Source organism: Pogona vitticeps, chromosome 4 (genome assembly GCF_051106095.1).
Source record: "Pogona vitticeps strain Pit_001003342236 chromosome 4, PviZW2.1, whole genome shotgun sequence".
Lineage (NCBI taxonomy): Eukaryota > Metazoa > Chordata > Lepidosauria > Squamata > Agamidae > Pogona > Pogona vitticeps.
Window position 1 is genome coordinate 199,623,351 of NC_135786.1, and position 9,771 is coordinate 199,633,121.

General features: G+C 51.4%; 1 long non-coding RNA gene across 3 annotated transcripts; it reads left to right on the forward strand.

Annotated features, from left to right (window-relative positions):
- Positions 1-1,493: 1,493 nt before the first annotated feature.
- On the forward strand, positions 1,494-8,663 carry LOC140706947 (uncharacterized). 3 transcript variants are annotated; one of them, XR_012086901.2, is made up of 2 exons: positions 1,494-1,931; positions 7,280-8,663. It is a non-coding gene; the product is annotated as an uncharacterized LOC140706947 (long non-coding RNA). The 3 variants fall into 3 exon arrangements; XR_012086902.2 differs by lacking the exon at positions 1,494-1,931 and adding an exon at positions 2,054-2,171; XR_012086900.2 differs by lacking the exon at positions 1,494-1,931 and adding an exon at positions 2,336-5,963.
- Positions 8,664-9,771: the final 1,108 nt, after the last annotated feature.

Below are 9,771 nucleotides of genomic sequence, written 5' to 3' on the forward strand. Positions count from 1 at the left end.
CAGGACCGCACTAGAGCTAGTCATCTGTCTCAGCTCCCCACCCCCTCACCTTGATGGAAGGAGCGACACAGTACCCCAGAACTAGGGCTCCGTCACGTTAGGCTCTCCTTTCCTGATGACGGAACTCATCCGCCCCGGAGTTCCCTGCCTCCCTATTAACAAGGCGGTCAGTCTGTGTTTGTAGAAATAATCAAGAAGAGTATCACCTGCCAACCGGCCCACAGGTAAAGCCGTCCCATTGGGTACGGCTGGAGGCGAGGGGGGAGAGCTGCTCCCAGGTCCAGACCAGGGTGTTCTTACCTTGGCTCAGGCGCCAGGCGCCTGTGGGTATGCGGGTGCCACGCCAAACCAATCCATCACTGACCCATTTTTTTAAAATGCTCACTATGCTTGTCTTAAATGCGGTCCTTCGTATATGCTGCGTTAAATAGCAAGAAAAGGAAAGGAAAAATACTATAGTTGTGCAAACGTGAACTTTCCTAACATTACCTAGAATGCAATGTCGAAGCTTTAACATTTGATGGAAATACAGTGACTCTGTGTGTATATTTGGAATAGTAATAGTAATAATCATCAAGAGAGTAAGCTTCACGGTTTGATTGGAATGTAACACGAATGTGTGTGCGCGCGTGTGTTGGGTTCGGATAAATACATTTTAAATCCCCAATATTTGATTGGAGTCCAATATCTTGTATACACGCACTCACACCAGCACACACAGGCAGGCACACACAACTTCAAGATTAAACCTTGATTTTGAAAAGCTTGTAATCCTTTTGGAAGGATTGCTTGGCTTTCCGGACTTCATCGGAAAGTAATTGTGGATGGTGCGGTTGTTTTGACCTCTGCGGGTTGCAATGGGGTTGTGCGGGGCGGAGCGGGGGGGAGGGGGAGAGAAAGCACGAGAGCGAGCGAGGCGAGGCGCTCGGCCGTTGCAACCCTTGCCGGCGCGTGCATCTCTTTGGGGGGGGGGGGGAAGAGGTGTGCGTGCGTGTGCACGCACACACACACACAGCGCGCACACAGCGATTAATTTTTCAGCCACTCAAACTTGACGTGATATTTTCGAGGGGGTAACACCCGTGATTTCATTAGACTTTTTAAAAAAGAAAAAAAAACACGCGAAGAAAAAGCAGCAAGCAGCCGCCGCCTCCTCGGCGTTACTCCTTCCTCCCCCTCCCCCTCCTCCCTTCCCCCCCCCGCCTTCTTCTCCATTGAGGACAGGCCGCGACGGTGCAGCCGACGGAGGAGCCGGGCGCGCGAGATGCTCTTTTGTGCCGGCAGCGGCGGCGGGGTTGCTAAAGAGGTGCCTGCCAAGGGGGGGAAAGGACTGATTTCCCTGATTAGGATGCAGGAAGCGACCTGCCCTCTATTGGAAAAAAAGAGGAACGGGGGACGCCGAGAGCGGGAGAGGGGCGGGGGGAGGGGAGCGGCGCGCAGGGGGAGGGGGCAGCAGCTGCGCCAGCTCCGGCGGCACAGCCCGGCTCGCTCGCTCGCTCGCCCGCTCTCGCCCTTCCGTGCCTCTCCCTCCCCTCCCGGGGCTCTTCGGCGGGACGTCAAGCAGAAAGTCGCCGGGCCGAGGCGGCGTCCAGCGGCACGTGTCTCGGCCCTGGCCTCCGGCGCCCCGGGACCCAAGAGAGAGCGCTCGCACGCTGGCCGGCTGGCTTGGCTGGCTGGCTGGCTCTCCCCCTCGTGAGCTCGGCTGCAGAAACTCGCCCACGCTGGCTTCCGGGCGACCTCGCTTGGTCTTGGGCCGGCCCGGGAGGCCGGGAAGGCAGGGCCCGGCAAGAGGATCCCCGGCCTCGGTGGGGCGTCGGCGGCCCCGAAGGCGTAGAAGAGACCCCCCCCTTCGCCCACCCACTTTCCCGCCGGCGTACCCCGCGCGCACCTGCCCGGGGCTGCTTGGCCGGGCGGCAGCTGGAGCAAGCCAGGTCTGTCTTGGGAGATCGGGACGGAGGGGCGGCCTGGGGTGGGGGTGGGTAGGAGGGCCGGTGGAGCGGCCGGGGGCCGCGGAGGAGGGAGAAGCACCGGCAAAGAGCTGGGGAGGAAAGCAGGCTTGCAGAGGCGTTTTATGCGCGCCCCCCCCAACTCCGTGCGGTCGGCGATGTGGCTTTGTGAAAAGGCTAGAGGACGGTGGGAGGCGCCTCGGGAAGGATGGCGCTTCGGGCGAAGTGAGTTTTCCCGGGGTCGCTGTGTGTGTGTGTGTGTCTGTGTGTGTGTCTGTGTGTGTGTGGGCCGCCTTGTGGAACCCGCTTCTTTCTGCCCCCCCCCACCGGCCCCCAAGTCTCTTCCCCTTTCTCTCGGCCGGTCTGCCGAGTTGGCCCTCCGCCCCGCTCCGCGGCCGCCCGGCTCTGGCCCCGGCGCCCCCTCGCGCCCCCTCCCTCGCTCCGGCATTCATTCTCGGCCGGGGCCGGGCTCGGCGGGGCCCCTATGGAGGCCGGCTGCGGGAGCATTCCGACGAGCCTTCCTTTGTGTGGTGCTGAAGCTGCGCGCGTTGCGGCGGCTTTGTGCAGTGATGCTCAGGGAAAATGGCGAGGGGCCATTGTCGGGACAAGGCCGGGTTCTTCCGGGAGGTAGAAGGGAAGCTGGCTTGGAGGGGGCGGTGGAGGGGATAGGGGGAGAAAAGAGGGCCGTGGGGGGTGCCTCCTAACACCCCCTCCCCGGAGCTTTTGAAAGGAGTCTCGCGCTGCAGATTCTCTCTCTCTCTCTCCCTTCTTCCCTCCCTTTCTCTCTCTCTCTCTCTCTCTCTTTCTCTGCCCCCACCTCTCCTTCCCCGTCAATGGGGAAGACGCCCATTCCTTGTAACTGGTGGGCTTGGGGGTGGCCAGCTTGGCTTCCCCCATAGGTTGAAGGGGTGACCTGGGTGCTCAAGTCAGCGGCGCTGCGGTGGAGAAAATGAGACTGCAAGGAAACGGTCGGCCGCGTTAAGATTGCCAGCTCTTCCCTTCCCTCTTGCGGTTTGAAAAGATCTCCCCGATTACCAGCACCGCTGTCCCGTAGAACGGAATGGAAGCTCTTCTCCCCCACCCCGCAAGAAAAGCGCACACGTTCACCCGTACGCCATTCAAAAGAATGCTCTGTAACAGAAACCAGCGCTTTTCTTTTCAGACATGGCAGACCATCGTGGTATGGGGGAGATGGTGAGCAAGGGCCCTTTGGGGCGGGAAGAAAGAATTGCAGATTTGCATTCTTAATCTTCAAAAAGAGACTACATCTTTGCAACGAATGTCACAGAGCGAAAGACAAAAGGGATTTCTTGTTGTTTTTCCTGTTGCTGTTTTTGTTGCTACGGCTGCTTAATTAACGGTCATGGACTCTTAAAGATATTGCATAATAAGAGGCATTCAACTGTGCGGAAATAATGACCATCCGGTAGACTGCTCTTCCGGATTCGTAGTTTTGAGGTCTGCAAAATCATGATAGGAATAAATACTTCATTAAGAAATCAAAATCGATGTATAGTTTTGCATATGACGAAATACCAAATGTCACCTTAAAAGGCTTCAGACAGGTTTAGGGGCATTTTTTATAATAGAAAGAAATGTGCCTTTTCATCTCAGTTCTGTTGCTACATGCATTTATTTTTATATCCACATCGAAATAGTGTTCATATTGGACACTCACAAGTTGGCATTTCGGATTTTCAGATAAGAGATTAGAAAGTGCTTTTTATTTAACTGTTAGCCAGTTAATTTTTTTTTCTATATATACCTCTGTGTGTGTGTGTGTGTGTGTGTACACATACACACACACAGAGAGAGAGAGAGAGATGTGCACAACCTACTTCTTGTTGAAACGTTTTCTGTAATTTAAGTTTATTTTCTAAAGCACATTTGATATTGCCTTAAAAAAAAACTATTTCTAGAAAAGCATTTTTAAAAAAATAAAACATTTCCCTTAACTTTCACTATTGTGTTTTTTAAAAAAAAAAAAAACAAGAACTCCCCGAAATAAAATGTAGAATTGATTTCTTTATTGTTAGAGCAAATAATCGAAATTTTAAAAGGCGAATCGATGTTCAGGCTTTAAAATGAGTCCCTTTCATCGCCCATAGTGGAGATCAAAACCATGGACAGCGAACGGATATTAAACTAGGGTTAGCTTCCTAGAATAGTGTTACTGTCTTCGGAATAGGAGTAAAAAAATCTAGAAACACTAGGACTGCCTTTTGTGAACGCCTGTGGTGGGTCCCTCGCTCCCTCATGACACAGAGTTGCATAATATGCCGAAGTAACCAGAGCCCCTGCAAGAGTCCCCCATAGATTAAGACGGCCCAGGATACATAGCTTTACATTTACAATGTTGCACACAATTTCGGTAGCTGCGAAAGGAGGTGTTTGTGCGCCCCTTCTCTCAAATTGTGAGACAAAAGATCTCCAGTTCAGTTCTCCCATTTGCGGGACGACGCTGGTATAAATTTAAAAGATGCTATCGAGGGCCCATTTCTCCACCTGGGAAAATTAAATGCCACGCTGAAAGACCAAGACAGAACTCGTCTTATGTAAAACGAGGAGGGCAACCGGGCTCCTATCTCTGGACTGGCCATGGGGTTTTCTTATAACAAGGGATGCGAAAGCCAGTTTCGCCCAGTTGTTGGAAGCGAGCAGGCGATTGTTTGATTCGAAGCGACTGGAGCAGCGCAATTGTTCCGGCTTTGAGGCGAAGCGTTGGCCTTCAGGGTTGAAGGAAGGTCTGGGGTTGTTTTTGCTTCGTTTTCCTTAACGCGGCCTGTTCTTTTCCGAAGACTGTGAAGCCTTCCTCGAGCCTTCTGTCAACCTACACAAAGCAGCCGCGCCAAATCTTGAGGTTTCCGTGCGCGCGCCCGCGCGCGTGCAATTATTGTCACGACAGTTAAAAACCCAAAGGCCTTCTTAAGAAAGGCAGAAGTGCAAGACTGCCATTCTGAGGTCTTAGCCTTGGGCGGTCGGAGGACTCTTAGCTTGACTGATTCAGGTCTGCAGCTGTGAAGGATATTGTCCTTATTCCGCTGGATACATGGAAACGAAACTACTGCTTCTTCGCTCTGGGGTTGACTTACGAAGAATCAGAAGCCAGTTTACAGGCTGTAGTCTTCAGTTCGCTTCCTTCTGCAGTCATTCTTCTGGATTTAGCTGTTGAAGGATCTTGGCCAAAGACTTTGAGGGTTTACTCTGGAGTGAGTTTCCTCTACCAGCTTCTGTTCATTTGCCCCGGCTCAGAGACAGTGGAGCCGGGTGGGTTTGGATCCCGTGTCTGGATCGCTCGCCTCCATCTCATATCGCCCTTCTTCTGTGGGTGACTGCAAACCATCATCTCCCAAATGGCAGACGGTCAGGGTCTCTATGGCTAAGGTTTAGGTAAACAGGAAAAAAAACAGCTGCCTGGCAACAACCAAATTACCAGCGGGGTTACCCTCTGCCGTTTGTACCATCCTGGCAAGAGACAGCAGTGATCAGTGGTCAGATGTATGAGGAAAATGTGTATTTTTCAGAGTTCACGCCCGGACTGCCGAGATCATTCTACGTAGGGATAAACAGACTTGCCACACATCTGCTGCAGACGTGAGGTAAAACGCATAGCAAAACGTTCCTTTGCATATCCGTTCTTTATTCACTTTCATTTGAAGAATCGCCAATAATTTTTACTCCGCAGTCTGGGAAATCTACTGCAGTTGCGTTAATTCTGTACAACAGTCCTCTCTCTCTCTCTCTCTCTCTCTCTCTCTCTCTCTCTCTCTCTCTCTCTCTCTCTCTCTCTCTCTCTCTCTCTCTCCTCCCTCTCCCCCGCCCCCCTTCTCCTAGTTGGGATGAGGAAGGGCTCGAGATTTTATATAATGCAGGCTTAGCTGCGATCAACCTTGCCCCTCCCCCCCCCCGACCGCCTCCTCTCTCTTTACGCCTGGAGTATTTAAAGCAAATCTGTTCTCATTTCATGGAAGGGATGGGGGCAAAGACGCTGGAGCTGTAGACAGCCTTCTGTTGCTGGTAAATGAGGACACACCGGAGGCAAAGGGAGGGGTGGGGAATCTATGCTGGGGCGCCTTCTCCAGGGACCTGATGGAGGAAGGCCTCAAGGGGAGGTCCGGTCTCCCCCACCCCATTGGCAGGGCTTGGGCACCGATTGGGCTGCCATAGCGAGAGGGGCGTCAGAGTCGAATTTTGCAGGAAAGAGAACGTCAAGGGGAAAGGTATCAACTTCAGTGGGGTGGGGGCTGACCCAGGCACTATCTGCCTGGAGGATTTTTCTAGGGGGCTAAGGCTCTAGTTCTGAGAGAGGAGACTCTGCGAAGAAGGAACAGGGCTTCTATTCTAGTGGGGGTTTGAATTGGCTCCTGGGCTCTCTCTGGGCTGCTTTCAAGGACACGGAGAGATGATCAGGACTTTGGGAGCCAACATCTGCCTGCCTGGTGACGTCAGCAGCCCCGTGTAATCCTCTTGTACTGGAGGCAGATGCCTTATTTGTTTGGCTGGAGAGCCATTAATCCCTAATTCTGGAGCAGCGAGCGAGGGACGCGCACACGCAAAGCCAGACCGCTCTGGAGCTTCTCTTCCCCACGAAAGGAACGGATCCTTCACTGGCTTCGTCGACCTCGGAGACATTGCGGGGCTTCCTGATAGTTCGGACGCGATCGATGGATTTTCCTAGCAGCGTCCTGAGGCGGGAGGGGGAGCGGTGTGTGTGAGAGAAAAAGAGGGGGGGTCACCTCTGCCGTGTGTGCGTGTACGCGTGTGTGTGTGTGTGTGTGTGTGTGTGTTTGCACGCGCCTGCGCGTGCCTCCGATTATTCATTGCCTTGCTGGAATATCTATCCGGTTGCTTCATACGCTGCCTCCTTGGGTTTATCCTGCCTTCCTTTAGTTGCGTCTCCCCTCTCCGGCGCGGCCCCAGCTGTTTTGTTTTCCCCTTACGCGGGCGGAGGGCAAGGGCCCGGCATTCGCTTGGGTCGAGGCAGAGCCCGAGCAACGTCGTTTGCGGCGGTCGGAAGAGATCACCCGCGGCCGCGCCGTTTCCGTGGATTTCCCGGTGTGGAAACGGCTTTGCCTCGAACTGGATCCCGCTTGCGCCCGTCCCGCCTGCTTCTTGGATAGAAGGAACCGCCAGACCCTCCGTCTCCTGAGATGGGGCAATTCGCAAAACCAAATCCCCCTCTCCCTCCACCTTTTTTCCTTCTTGCAGATTTTAATCCCCCCCCCCGCCTCCGCCCGGTTTCAGATGCCTTTGTCGTCCTACAGCGTTTTGCCACCGTCTTCCTGCCGGTTTCTTGCCTCCTTTAACCTGCTCGCTTTGCTTCTCTTTCTCAGGAGAACCGGGGTGATCCCCAGTGCTACTTCTTCTCCGACTTCTGCCAGCAGCCAACAGTCGGGCGCTATTGCCCTATGGAGAGCCATTTCCTTTAGCCACCGGCATCGAAAGGGAGCCTCGGCGCAGTGCCGAAGACCGCATCCACAGAAAAACTTCACAGCCGCCGCCGAGGTCAATTTGCCCAGATTTCTTTGGCCCCGGATGGCATTCAGTTCCATCCAGTAAGGCGCAGCAGTAGCCCTCTCGCCCATCAGAACCACTCCGGATTGGACGCCCGTTTAAATGCTTCCAAGTTAAAATCGTAGTGATGTTTCTATGGTTGTTGGGTTGTCTCGCTGTTCCTCTTTTTCCATCTCCTCCTCCTCCTCCTTCTCCTCTTCCTTCTTCTCGTCCTCATCTTAACGGCACAGGAACTGTAGCGAACCAGATGGGCTGTCCTAACTCTCCAGGGAATGGGCAGGTGCTACTGAGTTAATATTTTCCGCTTTACAAAGCAAATTGACACGCATCCTTCCCCCTTTCATTTGTGCAGATCACTCCACCCAAGAAAGAAATATCTTTCTCTCTAGATCAAACCCCTTGCTTAATTGAGAAGAGTTGCAGATACTTAGATGTTTCTCCCTGCTGCACAGGAATGGAAAAGGGAGGCTGTTGTGACGGGAGGGGGAGCAAGCGGGGGTGGGGGGAGCAGACGAGGTCCGGCAGTCTTCAAGAGCAATCAGGGCAAAGCGGTGTCATTCTGTGGTCTTAAGCATTGGTGGGAGGGGGTGGAGAGAGAGAAGCCGGCCACATTAGAACAGCTTAAGGAGATGGCTTTAAAAGGCAGGCACACTTTAAACAGAATTCCTGCCCTGTGCAACTGGCAGATGGGCTAGGAAGTGGTCTTGAATTCAGAGCCAGGCTTGAGAAATTTATGAACAGGAAGAAAAAAAAAACAGAGGAAACAGGGTTGCTTTCTTTCCCAAAAGGTTGCTTGCTATTTTGCTTGTAGAAAGAGCAAGAAAGAGCCAAGGCTTTGCCTCTCCGTGTTCACAGCGGACCTTGATTTAATGTCATACAATTAAGGCACGCGGTGAATGCCAAGAGCGGAGCCTGAAGACAACGTGGGACAGCTGATTTATCATATATCACAGAGAAAAAAAGTTCTGAATGGAATGTGCATTTTCCTGCACTCCTCTAAGGCAATGCTGATTCAGTGAAAAAGCTCTACACCCATTTGTGTGGTATATCAGGCGCTATAACTCTTCTAAACCCCCATTGCCTTTTCCTTAAAGGCAAGGTGGGATGCATGATCAATAACAGGTAGGTTGTTTTGATATTTCCAGGGCTTTTGTTCTGAACCATGTAAAGACAATGCAGGGGAAATAAATATGTTTGATAATATGGTGGTATCAGTATGTCTATTGACTGTGTGTTAACCTTCCGTAATCTCTGTACAGCTGCTGGCCTGTAAACAGAGAATGCCTAGTTGACAGTATGGGCAGTAAGGTTAAGAGAACATCCTTGTAGAACTGAGAACTGGTGTAAAATATGTATAAGGTATGTAGGGACAATAGCTTGGGCCAGTATGGGAGGGAATGACAGTCTCTGAGCATTCATTTTTATGGATGTCTTTGTTAGCCTGGGCCTAAGATCCTGGGTGAACAAAGGAACTCAGACCATTACTGCCCACAGAACCCGGGTGCTGTCCATGGTGCTGAAGACAATTTTCCAACTGAGGCTTCCTAAAGAAGATACTTTTATCACTGTAGGTAGGAATGGGCTGGCTTTTTGTAGGTTTATTTAGACCAGACCATACCAAACCTTTTTTCTAATCCAGCACTCTTTAAAAAGAAGCATAGCCATCTTAACATTCTGTTGAAGCTAATAGCATGTCATCCATGGATTTTTTGGGTGTGTGAATTTCAAGCTTTCATAAGATTGGTATCTTAGGCTCCCCTCCCACCTTATAAACATAGAGGATTTTTTAATGTAAAAAGGAGGCCAAGAAGATCTTGTGCAGATACAAATAAATTTATTACAAAATCATTTTGGTATTCATATTAAGAGAAAGCATTGAAGACCTCATAAGAGGTGAGGCGCCCACAAATTAACTTATAGACAGATGTAATGTTCAATATGGCTGTTAATTCTCAAATGTGCCTTGTGCCTTGGGAATATAGACAACCATTAATTTACATCTAATCATTTCATAAAAGGATACATTGTATTGTCTCGCAAAGGGATAAAGAAAATCTTGCCACCTTGGTCATTTTCTGACTAGTTAAGTTTTTAAGCCATTGTTGTTTACCAGCTTCTACACACACCATGGGATGAGTAAATTGTCATTCACTAAATGGTTGGCTTTATTTTGTCCTATATTTCTCTTCTCCTACCCACTTTTTTTGGCCTGGGAAGGGTACAGTGTCCTTAGTTTTCTATCTACCCTTGCAGTGATGGGCCTAAAAGACATAGATGGCAACACACATCAACAGCACACTCTCAGTTGTCT